The following is a 25,090-nucleotide window of genomic DNA, read 5'->3' on the forward strand; positions in this document are numbered from 1 at the left end:
ATCTACCCCTTGATATGAGGCACTTTCATTCATAAAGACACCTCTATATAGCACTTGTGGAACCCCAAGAGAGGAATATTAAGAAAAAAGGAAAACTATTGCAACAAAATGTATCTTGTCACATCAACAAGCATGCTCTTCATACGTTAATCAACCAGAAGAAGAAAAAGAATACCAAGAACCATAAGTCTTAATATATCGTTATATAAGGAATCTCCTATGGATTTGTCACAACAAAAATTCAACATATTATTCACATTCTTCAAAGAAACCATCCAAGAACCAAAATAACACAAAGGAATGATAAACTTTGAATGAAATTCATCACATAGTAATCATATTTCATCATCTTCATAGTCTTTGACAAGATAGTCTTTCTCTCATGTAGATACAATGTTTTTCATAGAAAATTGGCTATCTCTCATAGATTATCTCTCTCAATAGTACATTGGAATACGATCAATACTTAAAGTTCATCTCCCAATATGTATATTTTACATAAAAGGTCACCTGAGACACTACAGTGACCCTTGAGAGCTCACTACTATCACTATCACATTATAGTCTTCACTTCAAGTCTTTAATAGATACTTCTTGTGCTTCTTCGAGCTTCAAAGAGATTTCATTCATCTCTTTCCAAGATTATAAAACATTCCCAAGATAAAAATTCATCCAAAAGAACACTCACAAAAGCATACAAAACAAAATAGAATGAAATAAAAGATTCACAGAAGCTCTATAGAACGCTTCATAGAAGGTCAATAGAAGGTATAAAAATCATATACCTCAAACCAGAATCAATTCAAACCATCAAAAACCCATCTAATACACTTTAAATCATTCTTCAAACCATTAATCTATAAGCATAACCTCTTAAAAAGAAAGAAAATAGACCAAAATAGAACGAAAATAATCCTAACAAGTCTAGACAAACATAATACAAAACCAATTAGCATATCATATCTCAATCAAAAACCATCAGGGGCTTCTCAATCATAATCAAATCATCCCAAAACACTTCAAAATAATTTCAATACATTAAAAAATAAATCAATTAACAAAAAAAAAACCATTCAGCTCATTAAAACAACAAAAATCAACTCAAAAAACAAGTCAATTCAGTCCTCAACATATCTCCACAGTTAATCAATGAGTACTCTCACTACCTTAGAAAAATAGAATAACAGCTCTACAATCACCATATTCAATCATCAACTCTAGCTTGAATAAATCCATGACCCATACATGTCTACCTCAAATAAACTTGGATCTTACAATAGAAATGAAAGGAAGACCATAACCATTATGAACCATTCCTTTAATAATAAACTCAAACCATTAAAGGATATAAAAATTTTCCTTCCGCCTGAGCACATATTCTTCCAAAATATCTTTAACTTCAATTTCCATCCAACTTTGATCATCTTTAGCTTTAACTTCATCTCAACATGATAAGGATAGAACACACACATATCTCATATAGACATCCCACAACACAAAATATAGAATTCACAAATACACTACAATGATGTAGTCTAAATGGCCCATTTATGCTAAGCTTGAGACATTCTAAGGCTTTGCTCTTATCTACAAAGTATTTAAGCACATTCTAGAGAAACTTAAAAAAACACATCATTTCCAACAAGATAATGAATCTAGTAGGAAAAACATGTGCAAAGTAGTATAACACATCGGTTGAGAGCCACTGCTACATCAGCATTAGGATTAATCTATAAATTTGGTATTATCTTTCAAGTACTCAAATTGGACTGTTGATGCATGAAGGTAAGATATCAACCAAAATGAGAAACAGGACATACTGAGGTATCTTCAAACTGAGCATATACTTGAGAAAATTGATGCTAAAAGAGAGATATCCTCAAATTGAGCAAATACTCAAGAAAATTGAAGATAGGAGTTTCAATATGCTGAAGGACTCTCCCAAGACCCATGAATGAGAGACTAATTAAACACTTGTCCTATCAAAGAATCATGTAGTGTCCCCTACCATTGATGAAGGATATCACTATTATATCTGGGAGTATCCATCATAGATTGTGGAGGAAGATTTAAATATTTAGTAGATAGGGGTACTAGAATAATAGAGGAACATTGGAAATGTGGGAATGAAAAATTATAAAAAGATGATAATTGAAGGGACAATGAAGATGGCAAAGGAGGAAAATATAAAAAAAATGCTTGAAGAGATTTTGCAAAAAAGATAGAGGGAATAGGTGGAACATTAGGAAGAGATTTAGAAAGAGGTAGGAGAAGACGTAGGATTTGTAATGAATGGACTAGTAAAAACAAAATTTGAGGGGAGTTGGTAGGAGTGAAAGATAAGATAATATTGGTATCTGGATTAGCATTGATATGGAAATATAAAAAGATAGACGATAGGAAATGAGTGAATATGAAAGAAATCATTGGGAACTAATGGATAAATTGAACAGTAGAATTTGAAAGTTTGGAAGAATTCATATGTTAACAAGAGATTGTTTACAATATGTGCTGATACTTGGGAATGTAAAGGCTCGATATCAAATTTATAAGAAACACTCCATCAATGATATGGATCCATGACACCATCCTCCAAAGGAGGATGCCAAGCATACCCTCTACACCAAGTTCATCTGCTAAAGTCATCTCAACTAAATATATATACATGACAACCTATAATATCACATCACCCACATAAATCTTCATGTCCTCCTCATCAAGGATTTGTAAAGCTCCTTTAAGTTACATGAAGGAAAGTAACTGTGCCTCATGAGAAAACAACTCATCCACAAATCTATCAAACACAGATTTTAGCAAGTCCATAGAGACCACAAATTCTACAACCCATTCTCTAGAGGTTCTAAATCCACATTACTCAAGGAAATATACAAAGCCAAGTATTGCTTATGATACTTAATCTAGAAAGAAGGCAGAGGTGACACCAATTCAGCATAGCAAACAAAATTTTCTTGAACACAGTTCATGCATTATTGAAGGCGCTCTACCTTAGAAAAGAAACCATCACGTAACTTAGCCTTTTGTTATAACTAGTTAAGCTCCTGTTCAGAAGACAGAGTAGAAGATACCATAAGAGCTAGAGGAGGAATCTAAGTGGTAGCTACTTTACTATGGAGTTCTTGAATAAGCTTCTTTTGTGACTCTAGAGTTTCTTGAAAGTGCTCTAATTGACCCTCAGATTTATCAAGATTACTAGCTAACACTACCATCTCCTCCTCTAAAGTTGTGATCTTGGTTTCTAACTCTTTAATGCTGGCTTTTTGGGAATCCATTAAAGTTGTAGCTACACCCATTTGTTTATGGATATCATTCAAGGTAGCTTTCTTAGAGGTTAGATCCTCCAAAGCCTTACTAAGCTGGCTACATAAGGAGTCCACCTTGTATTAGAGAGAGGTGTAAACACTTATATATATGGATTGAAGATAGAAAGTGATTTAGATTTCTAGAGTAGACTAGAACTAGAAATCAATTGTGAAAGCACAGGTCCAAATAACATTCTCTGCAAGGAGGAAAAGATTTGTGAATCTAATTGTCATTTCCTTAAATGGGCTACCAATAGATTGGTACAAGAAAGGAGAAAGGGATGAGAATTTCTAGAGACATGAGGAACATATCCCTTTTAATGAGGATCTAGAAGAGAAGGAGGACTAGAAGGACCCCTTGCCTGTAAACATTTTTTCCAAGGTAACTTATTAAAAGGTTTATTTTCAAAATTGGAGTTTGGTTACATTGGATGAGGGAGGAAATAGGAGGTGGAGGTTTCTTTAGAAGTGGGACTAGATCAAGTACTCGCACTCTACCTAGAGGTGATGCAAGAGTAATAACCTTCTTGAGAAAAACTCCATATGACACATTGCTAGGCTGACCTTTTCTGACACGCACTAGAAGTGCTAATCCATTCTAGATAAAAGAAACAATGATCAATTAAACTTGACATCTTCAAGTATCTTGAGTGATGCTGTGAATAATTCTTTGGATAGGCATTTAGAAATAGGCTTGTTAGACATAATGTGATATTGTAGGAATTGACACAACAACTTTCATACAAGAGAAGAGATATTGGCCACTGACACTCTTGAGCTATTAATAACTTTGTTAAGTACCAAGGGGATTGAAGTCGGCTTCTGTAAAAGGGAAAGAATCTCCTCTTGTATTAGTAGTTGGTTACGAGAAAGGGGTAACAGAAATGTCTCGATGATGTTAACATAATATAAGAAAAATGTACAACCATACATAATGTTTTTTGTAAGATGCCAGAAACGAATAACAGAGTTTCACATCCACGGGTAAACACTTGAGACCAAAAAACTGATAAAAGCCAACCCAACAATCATCTTTTAGAAGGAGTGAGTAGTCATGGACTGGTAGTGGAATATGTTGAGCCACTATGGGTGGATGGAGAGAGATGTCATTCACACTACATGGGATAACACCCATACACAAAAACTAGGAAGAAAAAGAGGGAGTTCTTGCAAAACCACACAATCCACCGTAAAGATGAATATTAGGAAGAATACCAAAAGATAGAAATGAGTGGACCAAACTTCCCCAAGTAGACCACATCCTACGGATAAATCTTGAGATGACTTATGCATGCATTTAACTGAAGCCTCATGATATACAAATATACAAGCACCATGAAACCCCGTAGTCAAGTACTCAAATAAAATATAATCTCAATCATACCACATCCAGGAACTGGACCATACCAAATAAGTCAAAACAGACTCATAAGAAAATCACTAATTGACAAACAAAATCCATAGGGACTAATACGACCAATGTCTGACTACTGACAAATTCCCATTCTCTAAATGATTTTCGTCAACCGATGGTGCACCGATGTGTATGAGAGAAAACTACATGAATTTCTTTTATCAAATGAGAAATTAGTTTGCAATTCATTGTTAAATGATTCCCTTAATGCAAATGAATCATGGGTCCCATTGCATAACCTAAAACTCACAAATAGTTCACTTGACTTAACCATGGGTCTCTACAAATGCACTTCATCATCATAATTTACATCATGTTGGGTACAAAGCATATGCATGTGTAAATATGAGAGCTTATTTTTAATTACAATTTAATGTGTATTGTGAATATGAGGTCAATTTGAATTTACAAAATTACGTGCATTATTGTGCCACGTGCTTGTGCAAGTACAGGGGTTCATTTTGTAAATTAACAATAAGGTGAAATTTAATTTAGAATTTTACAAAGTGCATTCTTTCTGTTTGGTGGGTGCAATGGTCAGATTAATTCTATTAACATATTATTATGTATTATAACACATGTGAAAGAGGGAAAGAAAACGGAAATTGGTAGTGTGTGGACACCTGTAAGATCTGATAATACGATAGCTAACAGCACAAATCCCATGTTTAAAAATCCACAGTAATAGAAAATCCATGAATAAGAGGATAGTAGGTTGACTAGCAAAGAGTCAGTCTCTTGGATAACTAAAGAAAAAAAGACAACTAACACCAATGCTATAAGGAACAAAAGGATGGGAAAATTTATGGGTTTTTAGGTTTTTTTTTTTGTTTTTAATTTTAAATTATATATTTTGTTTGATTGTGGCTTTTAAGATTTTATATTTTTTAATTATATTATGGATTTTGTTTTTATTCATTATTTTTAAAAACTAAAAAATAAATACATATGTTGTGTGGGATCACGAGGGATTCACTAGTAGTAATAAGGAGACGTCACGTGCATGCAAGAAATATATGAAAATACCCCTTATCTACCCCTATTTATGGGGCCTTACCTTATAAAATATACATTCATTCCCTTAAATAACCCCCCTCCCTTACACTCATCTAGTACCATACGGTAAACCCTGGTGGACCCCTCGGGTGTGGGATGACCAAACAAGAAGGAAAATGGTTAGAATTTGTAAAGCAAAATTTTCTATGTTTTTAGAAAATTTTTAAAATTTTTGTGGCAAAATATTTCAAATATTTAAGAATTTTTCATAGGCTTTTTAAAAATTTGTGCTATTTTTTCAAATTATTTTGTATTTTTTGTGTGAATTTTCAATTTGTATCTAGGGTCTCAAAATGTTGAGCAAATTTTCAAAATTGTAAAACTATTTTTAAATAATTGTTTCCATTTATTTGAGATTTTTAATGATTTTTATTGTTATTGTTATTGTTATTAGTTTTATTAGTTTATTTTTCAATAAAATTAATATTAATGTTTTGATGTTTCTTCTTTTAGGATTTTAGTGAATGAATATGTAAAAAAAAAAGCGGATACTTGGCTACGATGCATGTGAACTGTAGGTGATGCAACATAATCAAAGACCCCACGGGCATCCTCACGCATGAATAGGAGCAGAATCAAGATGCACACGAGCCAAAAACACTCCACATGGAAGCACCAATGATGAAGGCAAAGTGGGAAACACACAAGTGGCTACATGTGAACAATGACTAGGGAAAAAGGGGGGTAAAAGGTCAAATGATGGGACATCGACATCTTACTGGTGGCATATTGAGGGCAATGAGCAGCATGCAGGGGGAAATTATCCCACAGAAGAGGGCGAATGGGGGCTACATAGGGGGAACAAAGGGTTGTGTGTGGGGGGGAGAAGGAGGGAAGGGGGCTAAAGGGGTGGGAGGTTTGGTGGGGAGGGAGGGTTGGGGAAAGAAGGGGGAGGAGATGATGGAGGGGGAGGTGACAGATAAAGGAGGGAGGAGGGGGGAGGTGGAGGAGATGAGAAGAGATGGTGGCGAGGAGGGAAGGTGATGAAGAGGAGGGTGGGGTGTAGGTGCGGAGGAGGCAGTGGAGAAGAGGAGAGCGGATGGGGTGAATGCGGGGAGGCATAGGTGGTGGAGAGGAGGGGAGGGGATGAAGAGGAGGGTGGGGCAGAGATGGGGCAAAGGCAAAGGGGAAGGAGGGAGAGGTAGCGGGGGTTGGAGGTCACTGGGTGGGGGTACAAGCGGCCTGGTAGGGGCCGGGCGAGGCCTGGAAAGGGTGGGTAGGGTAGAGGGGTAGGGGCGGGATGGGCGGGGATCGGGTAGGGTGGGCAGGACTACGCACAACAGGGAGGGGGGCACTGGTAAGCAAGGTAGAGGGGAGAGGAGGGACGGGATGGTGGAGGAAGAGGAGAAGAGGAGGAGGAGGAGAAGAACGAAGAGGGGTAGGGGCGGGATGGGTGGGGATTGGGTAGGGTGGGCGAGACTACGCACAATAGGGAGGGGGGCATTGGCAAGCAGGGTAGAGGGGAGAGGAGGGATGGGATGGTGGAGGAAGAGGAGAAGAGGAAGAGGAGGAGAAGAATGAAGAGGTGGAGAGGAGGGAAGAAGTTGGGGAGAGAGAAAGAGGGGGGGAGGAGGAAGAAGAAGAAAAAGAAGAGAGAGAAAGAAAAAGAAGAAGAAAAGAGAGCATAGTGGGGGGAAGGTTGTTAGGATTTTTTAAATTGAGTTTTTTTAAATTATGATTTTTTTTCCAATAGATAAATGAAACCCCTTGTTCCATGCATGAGCGTGGGGTGGGGTAAAAAGTTTTTGCATTGCTAAGAGTGGACAGAAGGGAAAGGAGCATAGGTGGCCGACTATGACACTTCGGACCCAACCTCGTGTGTCTCGAGGCAAAAATCAAACTTTTGTGCAACGCACACGGGCAATGAGACTCAAAAATCCATGAAAACATTTAATTCGAAAAGATCCACGCATCGGATTAACATGTAGCAAAAAGGAAAAGTGGACGAGACGATGAAGGGAATAGGATGGACAACATGAATCATACGTCCACCATCGAAAATAACTGTTCATATGAAAATTCTAAAAAATATATTTAAAAATGTGACTGAAAAGTAATAGCAAAAAATTTATTGGTCGAAAAGGAGTACATTGAAAAGAAAAACTTTCTAATTTGACAAGACAGACATGTTTATCAAATCAAAACATGAGTCTAGTAAGAAACTCGGGTGTTACATGGAAAAATGATAAAAACACTATCAAAAAATATATGAAAACATGCAAAAATTAATAATGGCCAAACTAAGCATCAAAATGACAAGCCATAAAAGTAAAAAATGTCCAAACAAAGGGAAGGATTTGGGCTATAAATTCAAATTGTAGTTTTGATTAAAAAAATATGTGTTCACATGAAAACACACCCGATTTATGTAAAATCCTTCAAAAACTAATAAATTACGAACCATCACTCAGAAAAAAGGGTGGTACAAGGGAAAAGTGTCCAATTCAAAGGGACAATAGGAGTATAAGGTCAAATTGTAGGTTTGGTGAATGTATGATGTGTTTACATGAAAATATATCCCTAGAGCATAAAGAGATTAAAAAATTAATAACGGATGAATAGTGAGTCGGAACAAGATAATGTAAAATGAAAAAAATATAGTTTGAAGGGACAATTAGATCTGTAATATAAAAGTGCGATTGAGATAAAGCAAGGATGTATTCACATAGAAAGGAGAGAAAAAGAGAAAGACGGCCACATTGGAAAGTAAAGACCTTAGATACGGGGTGATAAGGAGGGGTGGGTGGAGAAGGGATCCCAATAGGATATACAAGAGACATTCTATCAATGAATGATCAAATAGCAGTATTTTTAGGAGTGTTTGCAGAAGAGATATGCAAGGACACATCATCACACTTAAGCGTTTTTGGACTAGTTTTATTAATCAATAGGAGCCTATCTCATACAATAAACGAAAACCCTTGCATCCTCATACTTAGGATGTGACATACAAATATGAATGCAAGAGATAGAGATAGAAACACTCTGCCCATTTAGCAGATGGTTGATGTGAATAGTCATTGACACACTGAGTGTTGAAGTCATATGGAGGAGGTACCACAACTCGTCACCACATGCTTCAATCATGGTCGAGACCATGTACAATAGTACTTAGGGGAGTGACATTGTCAATGAAGTTCACTAGTTTAGATAACAAACAATGCAGCACTCAACTCAACAACCACTCATGCGGTGTCGTGCCGCTACGCAGACACTGTGTGAAAAACCTTGAAGTATATCATCATCTGGTTTTCTTATTAATCTAGAGAGTCAATGTCATCTTAGTCATTAGTGTTAGTGTCCATAGTATGGTTAGTTCCAAAATACAAAATTTTGGACAAGTTTAGCCTATTTTTGATATTATTTCTTATAAATATTCACAAAATATAGAAAAAACTTCTAGAATAGGGTGACATGAAAAAAGCAAGTTGCTTTTTCAACCAATTTTGGAGATCTCATACAAAAAGGGGGCTTTCGAAACCACATAGCATGTGATCACAGTTTCTATGCAACAAATAGCACTCCGAATAGGGAGAAGAAGAAGGAGTGATCTCTAAGAATTCTAATCAAGATTCTTGGATTAGGTGCTCTAGGTTTTTACCCCCCTTTTGGAGCTAATGGAACCATCAAATTTTCGGTTTGAGTAGCAAAGAAGAAGCTAATGTTTGGTGCACGTTTGTGGTCTACCATAGAGCTCCATGAGATCTAATGCTTGGAGATTACTTTGAGTTGTCGTAGACAAGGATTTTGTTTATCTTCTCACGTTCTATCAATACATAGGGCTTTGACTCATTGAGCTTTGTAATTATCTTGTGTACCTATTATCTATTCTTTTTATTCTATTCTATCTCCTATTTTCTAATTCCTTCTCTCTATGATCCTCGGTGGATATGAGACCTTTCAACTAAAAACCCTCTCATAGCAAGAATGAAAGATTAGGTGCTCGATCCATAAATTACATCACTCGGAGAAGAATTGAAGGGAATCCATCCCTTACACCTAGTTAAGAGATTAACACAATTAAGGGGCTCAGAGAGAGTATGATTTTTGTTTCAAAAGAAAAAAACCAATGGTTAAAGCCAATCCCACCACATCTATTGGACTGGAGGGACAGGAAATAGAATAGGGCATGAGCTAGAATAGAAGGTATAATAGAAACCATTCATTTTGTCAATAGAATCCACATGAAAGTGACTATGAGAAGCAGTATGAGAGGCATTAAAGAGAGATACCAAAGGGAAAAAGGAACCTTTAACTATGATTGTCAAGATCCCCAAGGAGGGTAATACTTCTTCAAGTGATGGCCATTGATCAGGAAGGGATCATCAGAGGAATCTATGGCTTGGATCTGAATAGAGCCAATAGGATTGACTACAACTTTTAAGGGCCCATCCATCAGTATTGGAGTTTTCCAATAAACTTGCAAAAGCATAAATCATAGGCAAGACGAGATCATTTTCATTGAATTCTTTTTGTTTGATGAAGCTGTCATGGTAGACTTTGCATTGGGCATGTGTGGTTTCCATGCATTGTAAGGCCATTCTATGAGTCTTTTCTAGACATTCTAAGTGTAGGAGATGGCACTACAGGGACTCTACATATCTTAGTTGCTCCTTAATAGCCACTCACAAAGAGAGAAATTCTAGTTCTTTTGAAAAGATGAGAATTGTACCATAGACCAATTGGAAAGGTGTTGATCTTGTTGTGGGCTTATATGGGAGGTTTTGTATGCCGCCAACAATAAGGAATAGAGTTCATGTCTTGCCATTGTGTCTAACAACTGGTTAATGAAGGGGATGGAAAATTTATATTTTCTTGTTTTGGAATTCAGCTTTCGAAAGTCTCTATAGATCTGCAACTTTCCATTCCTCTTAGGTATGCTCAAAATGGGAAAAACCCATTCACTATTGGTCACTAAATAGATGAACTCAACTTCTAAGAGCTTCAATAACTCTACTTTCATTAGGGTGGAGTCATTTGGATTCATGTGCCTTTGTCATTATCGTACAAGTTTCGCATCAAGCTCTAGATCAATGTGATATTGACACATAGTGGGATCAATCCCTTGTAGATATTTATAAGACCAAGAAAAAACATTGAGATTCTACTTCCATACGTTATGAAGGGTTAGGGTCTTTATTGTACTCTTCCTTTAAAGATTGGAAATGGTACTACATTTGTTGTCCTATCATCAACATTTTCAGGACAAATCTAACTTATAAGAGGACCTTTGGTTGCCATTGAGACTTCTCTAAAGAGTACTACAAGGGCATCAAAGGAGTCTTCTATTGCTAGCTTGTCCTTGGATTTGATTTTTGCCTTCTCTCTTCTCACATATCTCTAGATTCATTATAGTGCTTGCCTCTTGATTACGTCATTCATCAAGGAATTGGCTCCACCCAGTTTGTATGTACTCAATAGAAAGGAATTAGAGGGGCTTTATTCTATGGAGGACTCTCTTGCCAATGTTTCTTTTACTTCTTTGTTTTCTATAGATGTGAATTCAATTTTTATTTCACTATAGAGGGGAAGCTATTGTCTGTTTTTCTCTTTACTTTTGTGGAAAACAATTGGCTATAGTGATATAGCTTTTTATAGCTTTAGAAGATAGTGGAATCAATGTGTCACATAGATCCCACATCAAGATAGTGACATGTCTCTACCATTGAGGAATGAACTTCTTGTAGAAAGTGGCTTTGACAATGAAGATATCCAATTCTTCCACTATGGCAAGAATTCTACAATATTCCATTGCTTTTCGTTCTCTTCTGCTTCCATTTTTAGTTTTTGTTTGTGCTTGTTGATGGCAATTTTCCTCACTACACACAAAAAATAAGAAGCCTAAGAAAATAGAGAAAGTACTACAAGAAAATCTATCTTGTTACACCAAACAGCATGTTCATAATACTTTAACGAAACATAAAAAGAAAAGGAATACGAAGAATCACAAATCTTCATGTAGCATCATATAGTGAGTCTCCCATGGATTTATCACAATAAAACTTTAGCATATTCTTCATAGAAACTATCTAAGAACCAAAATAACACAAATAAATGACAAACTTTGAATGGAATTTATCACATACTATTCATATTTATCACATACTATTCATATTTTATCATCTTCATAGTCTTCATAGTCTCTCTCATATTCTTCATAGAAACTATCTAAGAACCAAAATAACACAAATAAATGACAAACTTTGAATGGAATTTATCACATACTATTCATATTTTATCATCTTCATAGTCTTCACAGTCTCTCTCATGTGGATATAATGTTTTTTTATAGAAAATTAGCTATCTCTCATACACTATCTCTCTCACATATAATTTCTCTCAATAATACATTGGAATAACCAAGAATAATACTCAATAAATCTCCCTAGGCCATGGATACCCCTCCCAAAATGTATGTTCTACGTGAAAGGTCACCAAAGATACTATAGTCACCCTTGAGAGCTCACTACTGTCATTGTCATTATAGTCTTCATCTACTACTTCTTTTGCTTCTTCAAGATTCAAAAATATTGTATTCATATCTTTCCAATATTCCAAAACATTCCCAAGCTAAAAATTCATCCGAAGAAAAAAACAAAACAAAACAAAAGATTCACAAAAGCTCTATAAAACACTTCATAGAAGCTCAACAGAATGCATAAAAAACATATAGCTCAAACCAAAACCAATTCAAACCATCAATGATACATCCAATATACTCTTAATCATTCCTCAAACCACTCATCTACAATCATAACCTCTTAAACACAAAGAAAACACACCAGAAGAGAACCAAAACATCCCTAACAGAACCAAACAAACACAATACAAAACCAATTAACACATCATATCTCAATCAAAAACCTACAAGGGCTTCTCAATCATAATCAAACCATCCCAAAATACTTTATAATACTTCAAAACATAAAACCCCAATCAATAAATCACAAAATCAACCATTTATCTTATAAAAACAACATAATTTAGCTCGAAAAATAAGTCAATTTAGCCCTCAATAAGTTGACACATATGTAGTCAATGTAAGATGTATGGCACTAAGGCCTTCTTATGTAATGATGGAAGAGACAAATAATACCTATATTCTTGGAATGATGCTTAGTATGCCACGTATGTTGGTCACTATGATGCTTAGGCACCTCAGCCCTTGAGCCAATCACATAGTGTGAATTGGATTGGGACTAGCACTGTTTTAGCTCCAAGAATTAAGGGATAGCCACAGAAATCTTGATGCAACAAATTATATATTTTATTTGCGAGTAAACCCTCTAGCCCATCTCAAAGAGTGCATTGTCCCCTTCCATATATATCAAAAATATCCCCAATTAGAGTTACGGTCTAAAAGATATGTTAATTTTTGTGTACTCAGATCAATATGGATAGGGTGCAAACAGTATGGTATTAAGGGCTAGCATGGCAGCAACATGCAGTATGGCACATAAGGAAAGTATGGTTATCAATGGAAGCATGGGTTCAATGTACAACATGGCATGTATGGACAAAATGTTATGTATAAGCAACATGGTATACATGGATACCAGGGCTATCATGGATAACAAGGCCCCAATGAGCTCCCTATTAACATGAGTTAGACCACTGGTTTGTGGACTATTTTGAGCTGTCATTGGGCTGAAATACCTTGGTTTTTTATTGCAATTAATTGCAAAAAACTGTCATAAACAGTTGAGGATTGAACTTGGTCAGTCATACTTGTTGGCTTGCAGGAAGTCAGGCAGTGACTAAATAGTGTCTGGTACAATATGGCTAATGCAGAGAGGACTGACAGCATAACCTAGATAGTGGGGGAAAAGCTTGACAGTAACAATTATGCCATATGGAAGTTCCGCATGGAGAACTTCTTAATAGGGAAAGGCTATTGGGAGTTGGTGACTGGAGCGGAAGCTGAACTTGAGCTCCCAGAATGACCTACGGCTGATCAGAGACGATTACACCGAGCTTGGATAGAAAGATCTCATAGAGTCTTGCACTAGCTCTCTTTATGTATCTCAGATGCCATGGTAATGCAGATAATGAACTGCAGCTCTAAGGATGCATGGGACATTTTGGTCAAGTATTATGGCACAACCACAAGTGCCAAGAAGATACATTTGAAGCAGAAGTTCAACAACATGGAGAGGAAGAGCAGATCTATACAGGATTATGTCATGGAGGTTAAGTCCATTGCGGATCAGTTGGCATCTGTTGGTTCACAGGTTGAAGATGAAGACATGGTTGTTGTGACTCTGAATGGCTTGGGGCCTGAGTATAAGTCTTTTGACACTTCTGTGCGGGTCAGATACCCTGTTGACAGGTTGACATATAGTGGCTACACTACAAAGCATTATCCTTACATGACAAAAGTGATGGAGATCAAAGAACCAGGTACATATGCTGAAGCAATGGAAAATGAGAAGTGGTGTGCAGCTGTGGATGAAGAAATGAATGCCTTGGCTGAAAATAAGACATGGGATCTTGTGCCACTGCCTGAAGGAAAAAAGACCATTGGCTGCAAATGGGTCTAGAAAATCAAATGCAAGTCAGATGGCAGTGTGGAAAGGTACAAAGTCAGGCTAGTTGCTAAGGGGTATGCCCAATAGTATGGACTTGATTATGAGGAAACATTCAGCCCTATTGCCAAGATGGAAACCATACGCACTGTGATTGCTTTGGCTGCTGCTAGAGGCTCGAAATTACAACAGATGGATGTGAAGAATTCCTTTCTTAATGGTGACTTAGCAGAGGATGTCTATATGGTTCAGCCAGAAGGCTATGTTCACCCTGATTTTCAGCATTATGTATGCAAGCTGAAAAAGGCACTGTACGGGCTGAAGCAGGCTCCGAGAGCTTGGCATGCTAGGATCAGTAACTACTTGTAGAGTTTGGGATTTACTATTGGTAGGGCTGATCACATCCTATTTACAAAGAAGACTGACAGTGGCTTAGTAGTGTTGATCATATATGTTGATGATTTGATAATCACTGGTGATTTTGACTTGGGCATATAGCATGTAATGAAGATGCTGAAATCTGAATTTGACATGAAAGATCTCAGTGAGTTGAAGTACTTTTTGGGTATTGAGGTAATCAAGGATGAAAATGGTTTATGGCTGATGCAGAAACATTATGCCATGGAAATGCTGAAGAAGTATGGCATGGCTGAATGCAAACCATTGGGTACACCCCTTGATTAGAATGTCAAGTTGGACATTAGCAGTGGAGCTGCAATTCAGGATGTGACTATGTACAGGCACATGGTTGGAAGTCTGATCTACTTGACCATCACCAGGCCGGATTTGAGTTATGCAGTTGGACTCATAAGTCAGTTTACGTAGAAGCCTAAGAAGCCACATTTGGATGCTGTTAAGAAGATTATGAGATATGTTAAGTCCACTGTAGATTATGGGTTGTTTTATATGAGAGATAAGCCCTTGAAACTAGTTGGATACACAGATCCAAATTGGGCAGGATGCTCATATGATCGCAGATCTACGAGTGGTTATGATTTTGGCCTTGGAAGTGGCATGATCAACTGGAGAAGCAAGAAGCAACCAACAGTTGCATTGTCTAGTACTAAGGCAGAGTACAGGGGTGCTGCATTGGCAGCATGTGAGATTTCATGGCTGCTCAAGCTTATGGCTGATTTGGATATTCAGGTGGATGTTCGAGTGACCTTATTATGTGAAACCGTAGTAGTGTACTCCTCGCAACGAATCCAGTATACCATGCCAGACAAAACACATAGAGGTACACTATCATTTTATCAGAGAGATGGTTCTTGCAGGGAGAGTAGATCTTATGCATGTGAAGACTGATGAACAGGTTGCAGATATCTTTACCAAGTCATTGGGTAAAGATAAGTTTAGTAGTTTTAGATAGCTACTTGGAGTTCATCGGATGATTTGAGCTTGAGGGGGAGTGTAAGAATATCAAGCTCATACTATTCTCCTGTTAGTATGTATGACCGACATTAGCCTTGTCCAGCTATATCAGCAAAGTGTGGGACATTAAATAAGTCGGTGGTCTTAAACCTAGTGTGAATGGTCTTACGGACCTTAGTACTATTGTATACACTTACTCTATGTGTGTGGTTAAGTAAGAATGAATGAATGAAGAAGATGAGAACATGCTTGCTCCTCACACCATCTCTGCCTCTCTCAATATCTACAAAGCCACCTTACAAACTCTCCAAGTGTAAATGTGAAGAATTTATAAAGAAAGTCTAAGAGGTACTTGAGATGGGGTTTATTGAACTAAGTTCCTCACCTTATGCATCTCCAATCCTACTAGTCAAGAAGAAAGATGTCTCTTTCTGCGTCTTCATTGACCATATGGACTTAAATAATATCATAGTCAAGAAATGGTATCCTATTCTACAAATTGATGACTTGTTGGATGAGTTCAAAGGAGCTTAATATTTCACTAAGATTGATATGTGCTCTCACTATCATTAAATATGTATGCAAAAAGGTGATAAGATCAAAGTAACTTTTAGGAATGATATTGGGATTTATCATTTTCTAGTGATGCCTTTTAGATTGACCAATATCCCCACCACATTTCAGAGCCTCATGAGTAAAATATCACATCCCTTCCTTTTTAAGTTTGTGCTCGTATTCTTGATGACATTCTCATTTGTAGCATACCTCGAGAGGAGCACTTAGTACATGTCCAATAGGTGTTTCATTTTATAAGAGAGTATAAGCTATTCACTAAGTAAGTGTATATTCAAGTAGAAATTAGTGGAGTACTTGGGGCACATTGTTAGTGAAAATGGTATACAAGCTGACCCAAAAAGATGGAATCTATTAAGGATTGGCCTACGCCATCCAACATTATCTCCTAATATGGTTTCCTTGGTGTCTCTCTTAATTTTATAGAAATTTTATAAAGCATTATGCCACCTTTGCAATCCCTTTAACAAATAAATTAAAGAATGGATCATTTCTTTGGGATGTTATTGTTGATTGTGGCTTTACTACACTTGGCTATTCTTGAGGAAAAATTGTTAGATATCAATATGGATTTCATTACTAGCCTACCTATTAGCAAGAAAGGATGGAACAATATATATATGGCAGTTGAACGCCTCACTAAAATTACCAACTTTGTTCCCACTAAAACTCAATACACGACATCTTAGGGGGTCACTCAGTTTATGGACTATGCATTTAAGGTGCATGGGTTACTGCAAGTCATAGTGCATGATAGGGATTGCAAGGTTATGAGTAACTTTTGGTAGGTGGTTTCTATATCTATGGGAACCAAACTTGCTCCATTTGTTGCATAGCATCCACAAATTGATGGTTAAATCAAAAGGGTAAGTAAATGACTTGAGACCTACCTAAGGTACTTTTGCCACGATGTACAACACAGATGGGACATGTGGCTTCACTTGGCTTAATTAGAATACAAAAACTCCACCCACTCAAGCATTGGGGTTTCTCCTTTTGAGCTAAACATATGGTTCCCCTCCCTATAGCCGTGTCCAATGACAAGGTCAACCCCCAAAGTAAACAGGAATTAGAGCGGATGTAGGCCCTGCTTTAGTAATGCAAAGTGAACCTTCAGAAGGCATAAGATCACATGAAGCTTTACAATGATGAAAAAAGAAGGCATTTGTAGTTTTGAAAAGGGGGAGCTACTCCTATTAAAAGTGCCTAAGTCTCGTTACTCCACTCTCAAGGAGGGTCATAGTTATAAGTTGGCCCATCGTTTCTATGGTCCCTATTGAATCAAAAAGAGAGTTGGTGACTTGGCTTACTAGCTAAAGCTTTCGTCCACCACCAAGATCCACAATGTGCCTCATGTCTATCACAATTATATCCCTTCATTGGCACCTCAGTGGACAATGTGGAAGATCCACCTCCCATAGACAAAGAAGGCATTATTCAGTAAATCCTTGAGGCAATTGGGCAACAAGATAAACATTTGAGATCTCATTCAATGAAGGAATACTTTTTCAAATGCCAAGGTCTACCTCTCAAAGACGCCTCTTGGCACCCAACCACAATTGTGGAAGAGTGTTCTCACCTTTGAGGGGCCCAATGGACTAAAGACTAGTTGGATATGCCCTTTTTTGACCCCACACTATATGCAAACTATACATTATTTTAGAATAGTTTTGTACCTACATTAATTATAGCCATATGCTCTTGGGTAAGTTAATCATGAATATATGTGTGCATCACGTGGGTTCAAAATAAGATATTTTTAAAATACCATTTTTATACATTTTTTACATATAGAAGGGTGTAATATAAAGGGGTTGTTTACAAATTGAATACAAAAGGATTATATTTTATTTAGAGAAATTTCTCACATAAGGATATTTATAAATAGGCCTTGCATGCATGTGATGTAGAGGATATACATATAGTAACTTCCCCGAGCATACGCTTCATACGTGGACTAAAATTACTCATCATAAGCTCCATTTTGACATGTGGCACATCCCATTTGGAGTAGCCCATCAAAAGTTATGATAGATGTACATTAGTAGGCCTGTGGTGGACAACATGTTGTCCGTAGTCTTCATGAAAAACTTGATTGATTATGAACAGGCAAAGGACTTTATGGATAACCATACATACATATATTGTTCAAGTATGAGACTATACTTCTCTAAGAAGAACCCTACTCTTATTTAGCATGTGTTCTCATGTTTTATCCTGCATGAGGATTAATAACAACCCTCTTTAGTGAGTCTAATATATTCTTTTTTTGTTTCAAGATAGTAGTAGACTACTTTGTTCCATTTTGGCCTTGCACTCTTGGGGGGTTCACTATCTATAAGCCCTTTATATCACATACATTCAAGGATTATATAAAATTACTTTTACCTCTAAATTTCTCAAAAATAAGACACACCCTTTCTCTATTCAATCTATAAATGGCCCGTATACACCCTTTTGTATGTAAACAAAGTAATTTAAAAATCCATTCACTTGAAAATATGTTGTATGCTTGAATATTTTTGAGTGACTTCCCTCCCCACCCATGCCCCCCTGCCCCCCACCCCGGTCCCTGCCCCCCCCAAATATGCATTTCTCCTCTTGATTCAAGATAGCATTGTATATTCCTTTAGAACAATTCATGCCTACTCTTATTTATATAAATTTAGCCCTATTTTATGTGAGAAATTATTCCCCAAACATGTTAGAAAGTATTCTATAGCCTCAAATATTTCTTTAGTTCTACCTTTTTTCTAACCTAACCTTTCTTATTTTATTTCAACCCACTCTTGGTTAGAACAACTCATCCCTACATTCATCATGTATCAAATACATCAAGCCCTTTACTCAACCATGTATTTCTCAAATTTTTTTCTCTAATATTTTTCTTTTCCTTTAATACATCAACCCAAACATGAAATCTCCCTTCTTGGGCTTTCTACCCACTATTCTTCCTTTGTCTTTCCCTCTAGAAAGTACATGTTCAACCTAGTTTTTCTTAGAAAACTGGGTTGGCTACCTCTTCTCTGTCTATGACTTCACATAGCCATAAAGTCACTATTTTTTTGCCCCAAAATAACTCTCTTCCTATCCTTTAGCTAGAAAGGATTTCTTCATCCCAAAGTAACTCTCTATCTATCCTTTAGCCACAAAAGAGTCTAGTCTTAGCTCAAAACTTGTAAATTGCACTTTCACATATAGCAAAGAGCTTGTATGAAAGCATCCATATTGAAGTCATGTTAGATAGCATAATTCCACGCACAATGCATACCATGTTGGATCAACAACAATCATGCTTGATGGATCTTCCAAATGTACTTTTTCATTGATTTTTCATGTCTTACCTTAAAATCATGTGACATTGAGGTTGTAGGAGTTTAAGCTGAAGAAACTCCACAGCATATGTATTGACTGTTATGCTTATGGGTTAGACCACTGGTTTGTGGACTATTTTGAGCTGTCATTGGGCTGAAATACCTTGGTTTTTTACTGCAATTAATTGCAAAAAACTATCATAAACAGTTGAGGATTGAACTTGGTCAGTCATACTTGTTGGCTTGCAGGAAGTTAGGCAGTGACTAAATAGTGTCTGGTACAATATGGCTAATGCAGAGAGGACTGACAACATAACCCAGATAGTGGGGGAAAAGCTTGGCAGTAACAATTATGCCATATGGAAGTTCCGCATGGAGAACTTCTTAATAGGGAAAGGCTATTGGGAGTTGGTGACTAGAGTAGAAGCTGAACCAGAGCTCCCAGAATGACCTACGGCTGATCAGAGACGATTACACCGAGCTTGGATAGAAAGAGCTCGTAGAGTCTTGCACTGGCTCTCTTTACGTATCTCAAATGCCATAGTAATGCAGATAATGAACTGCAGCTCTCCTAAGGATGCATGGGACATTTTGGTCAAGTATTATGGCACAACCACAAGTGCCAAGAAGATACATTTGAAGCAGAAGTTCAACAACATGGACAGGAAGATCAGATCTATACACGATTATGTCATGGAGGTTAAGACCATTGCGGATCAGTTGGCATCTGTTGGTTCACAGGTTGAAGATGAAGACATGGTTGTTGTGACTTTGAATGGCTTGGGGCCTGAGTATAAGTCTTTTGACACTTCTCTGTCTGTGTGGGCTTAAATGCCTAATTTCAATGAGTTGGTTGCATTGCTTATCCATGATGAGGTTAATCTTGGCTTGGCTATAGGATCTAGCAGTTCTAAAAACAAGGATGCAGTTTTCTATTCCAATCAAAGCAGCCGTGGAAACCGTAGTAGAGGCTTTGGATTTGGCAGAGGAGGCCAACAAAATGCATCCTATGGCAATAACAACTAGCAGGTATCGAATGCAAGAAGTGGTGGAAACTTTAGAGGCAGGGGGAGATCTAGCCCGAGAGGTAGAGGCTCCTGGCAATAGCAGCGTCCATCTGACAATCCGAACAAGGATAAGTATTATCATTATTGCGGGAAGTATGGGCATATTTCCAAGGACTGCTGGAAGAAGCAGGGCAATCAGAAATGCAAAAAACATGGGCATTTTGCTACATCTACTTAGGCAGATGATACTTCAGGAGATAGATTGTTTGCCATGCAGTATGTAAAAGACAGAGTTGCTGAAAAATGCACTGATGATGCAGTTTGGTACATTGATTCAGGGGCATCGAACCATATGACTCCTCATGGTGATTGGTTCACTGATATGGTGGCTGAAAAAAATGGTTATGTCTGTATAGGTGATGACACGCAGCATAGCATTGAGCATAAAGGCAAAGTGCCTCTTGTGGTTCATGATGTCAGAAAGAAAAATTTGCATGATGTATTGCATGTTCCTTCAATTACGAAGAACCTACTGTCTGTTGGTCAGATGACGGAGCAAAACTTGTAGGTTAGATTCAACAAGCATGGTTGCTTTATTGAAGAGTTTGGCAATGGATGCAAGTTGATAGCTCGCGGTCACAGGAATGGTAGAATGTTTACTCTTGATGCTACCTTGCCAGAGCTGAATTCAGCTATGTTTTCCCATGGTTCTAGCACTATCAGAGACTTGGAAATTTGGCACAAGAGAGTTGGGCATCTAAGTTTGCAAAGGCTGCAAAGTATGTAGAAAAAACAACTTGTTACAGGTTTACCCAAGTTCCAATATTCAGATATTGGTCATGTATGTGATGCTTGCCAGTTTGGTAAGCAGTCAAGGTTGCCATTTTTCAGGCATGTAAGGTAGAGTACACGTCCACTGCAGTTAGTGCACTCTGATGTTTGGGGGCTAGCCCATAATGCATCCATGGGAGGCTCGAAGTATTATGTGACATTCACTGATGATTACAGTCGCTATACTTGGGTTTACATTTTGAAGACAAAGGATAAGTTATTTGTTGTTTTTCAGCAGTTTAAAAAGCAGGTTGAAAAGGAATTTGATTGTTATATATCTTGCTTGAGATCAGATAGTGGTGGGGAGTATGTATCAAATGAGTTTGACAACTTTTTGGCTCAAAATGGCATACGCAGGTAGCTTACTTGCAGCTACACTCCTCAGCAGAATGGGGTAGCTGAAAGAAAGAACAGGGTCTTGATGGAAGCTGCTTGTGCCATGATGAATGAGAAGAAGATGCCGCTCTATTATTGGGTTGAGGTGGTTATGACAACCATGTATATCTTGAATCAGACTCCCACTGCATGTATTCATGAGATGACACCGTTTAAGAAGCTGTATGGCTATAAGCCAGATGTAAGTCACATGAAAGTCTTTGGTTGTCTTTCTTATGTGCATATTCTAGATGAAAAAAGGAAGAACCTAGATCCAAAAGCGCATAAGTGTGTTTTCATTGGATATTTGCAGGAGAAGAAGGCATACAAATGCTATGATCCCCCTACCAGGGAGACCTTGGTGAGCAGGGATGTTATTTTTTATGAGATGGGTTCTTGGTATGTATCATCGACTACAGTGCTTAGAAATGCCTTCCACTCATGTATCCACAATTGATATGCAGTAGAGCACTTCTATGACAAGACCTAGTAGTCAGACCGCATCCCCATGGACAGGGAGATTGAGGAGCTCACTGTCCACTGACACCAGTATATCAGTAAGGGGGAGATATGATGTCGCGGATAAAGGAAAAGAGAAAGTTACTGAGGATGTATCTGGGATGATGACACCTGGTAGAATGACTTCTGGATATGATTCTACTGACACTTTAGACAGTGAACTTGGTATTTCGACTATCTATACGCCTGGCGTAAGGCAGAACAGGTACATTCCACCTCATGAGAGAGGGGAATCGAGCAGTGCACCACAACTTAGATGCTCATAGAGGGTCAGATACCCTGTTGACAGGTTGACATATAGTGGCTACACTACAAAGCATTATGCTTACATGACAAAAGTGATGGAGATCAAAGAACCAGGTACATATGCTGAAGCAGTGGAAAATGAGAACTGATGTGCAGCCGTGGATGAAGAAATGAATGCCTTGGCTGAAAATAAGACATGGGATCTTGTGCCACTGCCTGAAGGAAAAAGACCATTGGCTGCAAATGGGTCTACAAAATCAAATGTAAGTTATGTGGCAATGTGGAAAGGTACAAAGCCAGGCTAGTTGCTAAGGGGTATGCCCAATAGTATGGACTTGATTATGAGGAAACATTCAGCCCTGTTGCCAAGATGGCAACCATACACACTGTGATTGCTTTGGCTGCTGCTAGAGGCTCGAAATTACAACAAATGGATGTGAAGAATTCCTTTCTTAATGGTGACTTAGCAGAGGATGTCTCTATGGTTCAGCCAGAAGGGTATGTTCACCCTTATTTTCAGCATTATGTATGCAAGCTGAAAAAGGCACTGTACGGGCTGAAGCAAGCTCCGAGAGCTTGGCATGCTAGGATCAGTAACTACTTGTAGAGTTTGGGATTTACTATTGGTAGGGCTGATCACAGCCTATTTACAAAGAAGACTGATAGTGGCTTACTAGTGTTGGTCATATATGTTGATGATTTGATAATCACTAGTGATTTTGACTTGGGCATACATCATGTAATGAAGATGCTGAAATCTGAATTTGACATGAAAGATCTCAGTGAGTTGAAGTATTTTTTGGGTATTGAGGTAATCAAGGATGAAAATGGTTTATGGCTGATGCAAAAACATTATGCCATGGAAATGCTGAAGAAGTATGGCATGGCTGAATGCAAACCATTGGGTACACCCCTTGATTAGAATGTCAAGTTGGACATTAGCAGTGGAGCTGCAATTCAGGATGTGACTATGTACAGGCAGATAGTTGGAAGTCTGATCTACTTGACCATCACCAGGCCGGATTTGAGTTATGCAGTTGGACTCATAAGTCAGTTTATGCAGAAGCCTAAGAAGCCACATTTGGATGCTGTTAAGCAGATTATGAGATATGTTAAGTCCATTGTAGATTATGGGTTGTTTTATATGAGAGATAAGCCCTTGAAACTAGTTCGATACACAGATCCAGATTGGGCAGGATGCTCATATGATCGCAGATCTACGAGTGGTTATGATTTTGGCCTTGGAAGTGGCATGATCAACTGGAGCAGCAAGAAGCAACCAACGGTTGCATTGTCTAGTACTCAGGCAGAGTACAAGGGTGCTGCATTTGCAGCATGTGAGATTTTATGGCTGCTCAAGCTTATGGCTAATTTGGATATTCAGATGGATGCTCCAGTGACCTTATTATGTGACAACCACAGTAGTGTACTCCTGGCAATGAATCCAGTATACCATGCCAGACAAAACACATAGATGTATACTATCATTTTATCAGAGAGATGGTTCTTGCAGGGAGAGTAGATCTTATGCATGTGAAGACTGATGAACAGGTTGCAGATATCTTTACCAAGTCATTGGGTAAAGATAAGTTTAGTAGTTTTAGACAGCTACTTGGAGTTCATCGAATGATTTGAGCTTGAGGGGGAGTGTAAGAATAACAAGCTCATACTATTCTCCTATTAGTATGTATGACCGACATTAGCCTTGTCCAGCTATATCAGCAAAGCGTGGGACATTAAATAAGTCGGTGGTATTAAACCTAGTGTGAATGGTCCTATGGACCTTACTACTATTGTATACACTTACTCTATGTGTGTGGTTAAGTGAGAATGAATGAATGAAGAAGATGAGAGCATGCTTGCTCCTCACGCCATCTCTGCCTCTCTCAATCTCTACAAAGCCACCTTACAAACTCTCCAAGTGTAAATGTGAAGAATTTGTAAATAAAGTCTAAGAGGTACTTGAGATGGGGTTTATTGAACTAAGTTCCTCACCTTATGCATCTCCAATCCTACTAGTCAAGAAGAAAGATGTCTCTTTCTGCGTCTTCATTGACCATATGGACTTAAATAATATCATAGTCAAGAAATGATATCCTATTCTACAAATTGATGACTTGTTGGATGAGTTCAAAGGAGCTTAATATTTCACTAAGATTGATATGTGCTCTCGCTATCATTAAATATGTATGCAAAAAGGTGATAAGATCAAAGTAACTTTTAGGAATGATATTGGGATTTATCATTTTCTAGTGATGCCTTTTAGATTGACCAATATCCCCACCACATTTCAGAGCCTCATGAGTAAAATATCACATCCCTTCCTTTTTAAGTTTGTGCTCGTATTCTTGATGACATTCTCATTTGTAGCATATCTCGAGAGGAGCACCTGTCAAATAGGTGTTTCATTTTATAAGAGAGTATAAGCTATTCACTAAGTAAGTGTATATTCATGTAGAAATTAGTGGAGTACTTGGGGCACATTGTTAGTGAAAATGGTATACAAGCTGACCCAAAAAGATGCAATCTATTAAGGATT

This window comes from Lygodium microphyllum, chromosome 10 (genome assembly GCF_053477565.2).
Source record: "Lygodium microphyllum isolate KBCC chromosome 10, Lygodium_microphyllum_v1.1.10, whole genome shotgun sequence".
Classification (NCBI taxonomy): domain Eukaryota; kingdom Viridiplantae; phylum Streptophyta; class Polypodiopsida; order Schizaeales; family Lygodiaceae; genus Lygodium; species Lygodium microphyllum.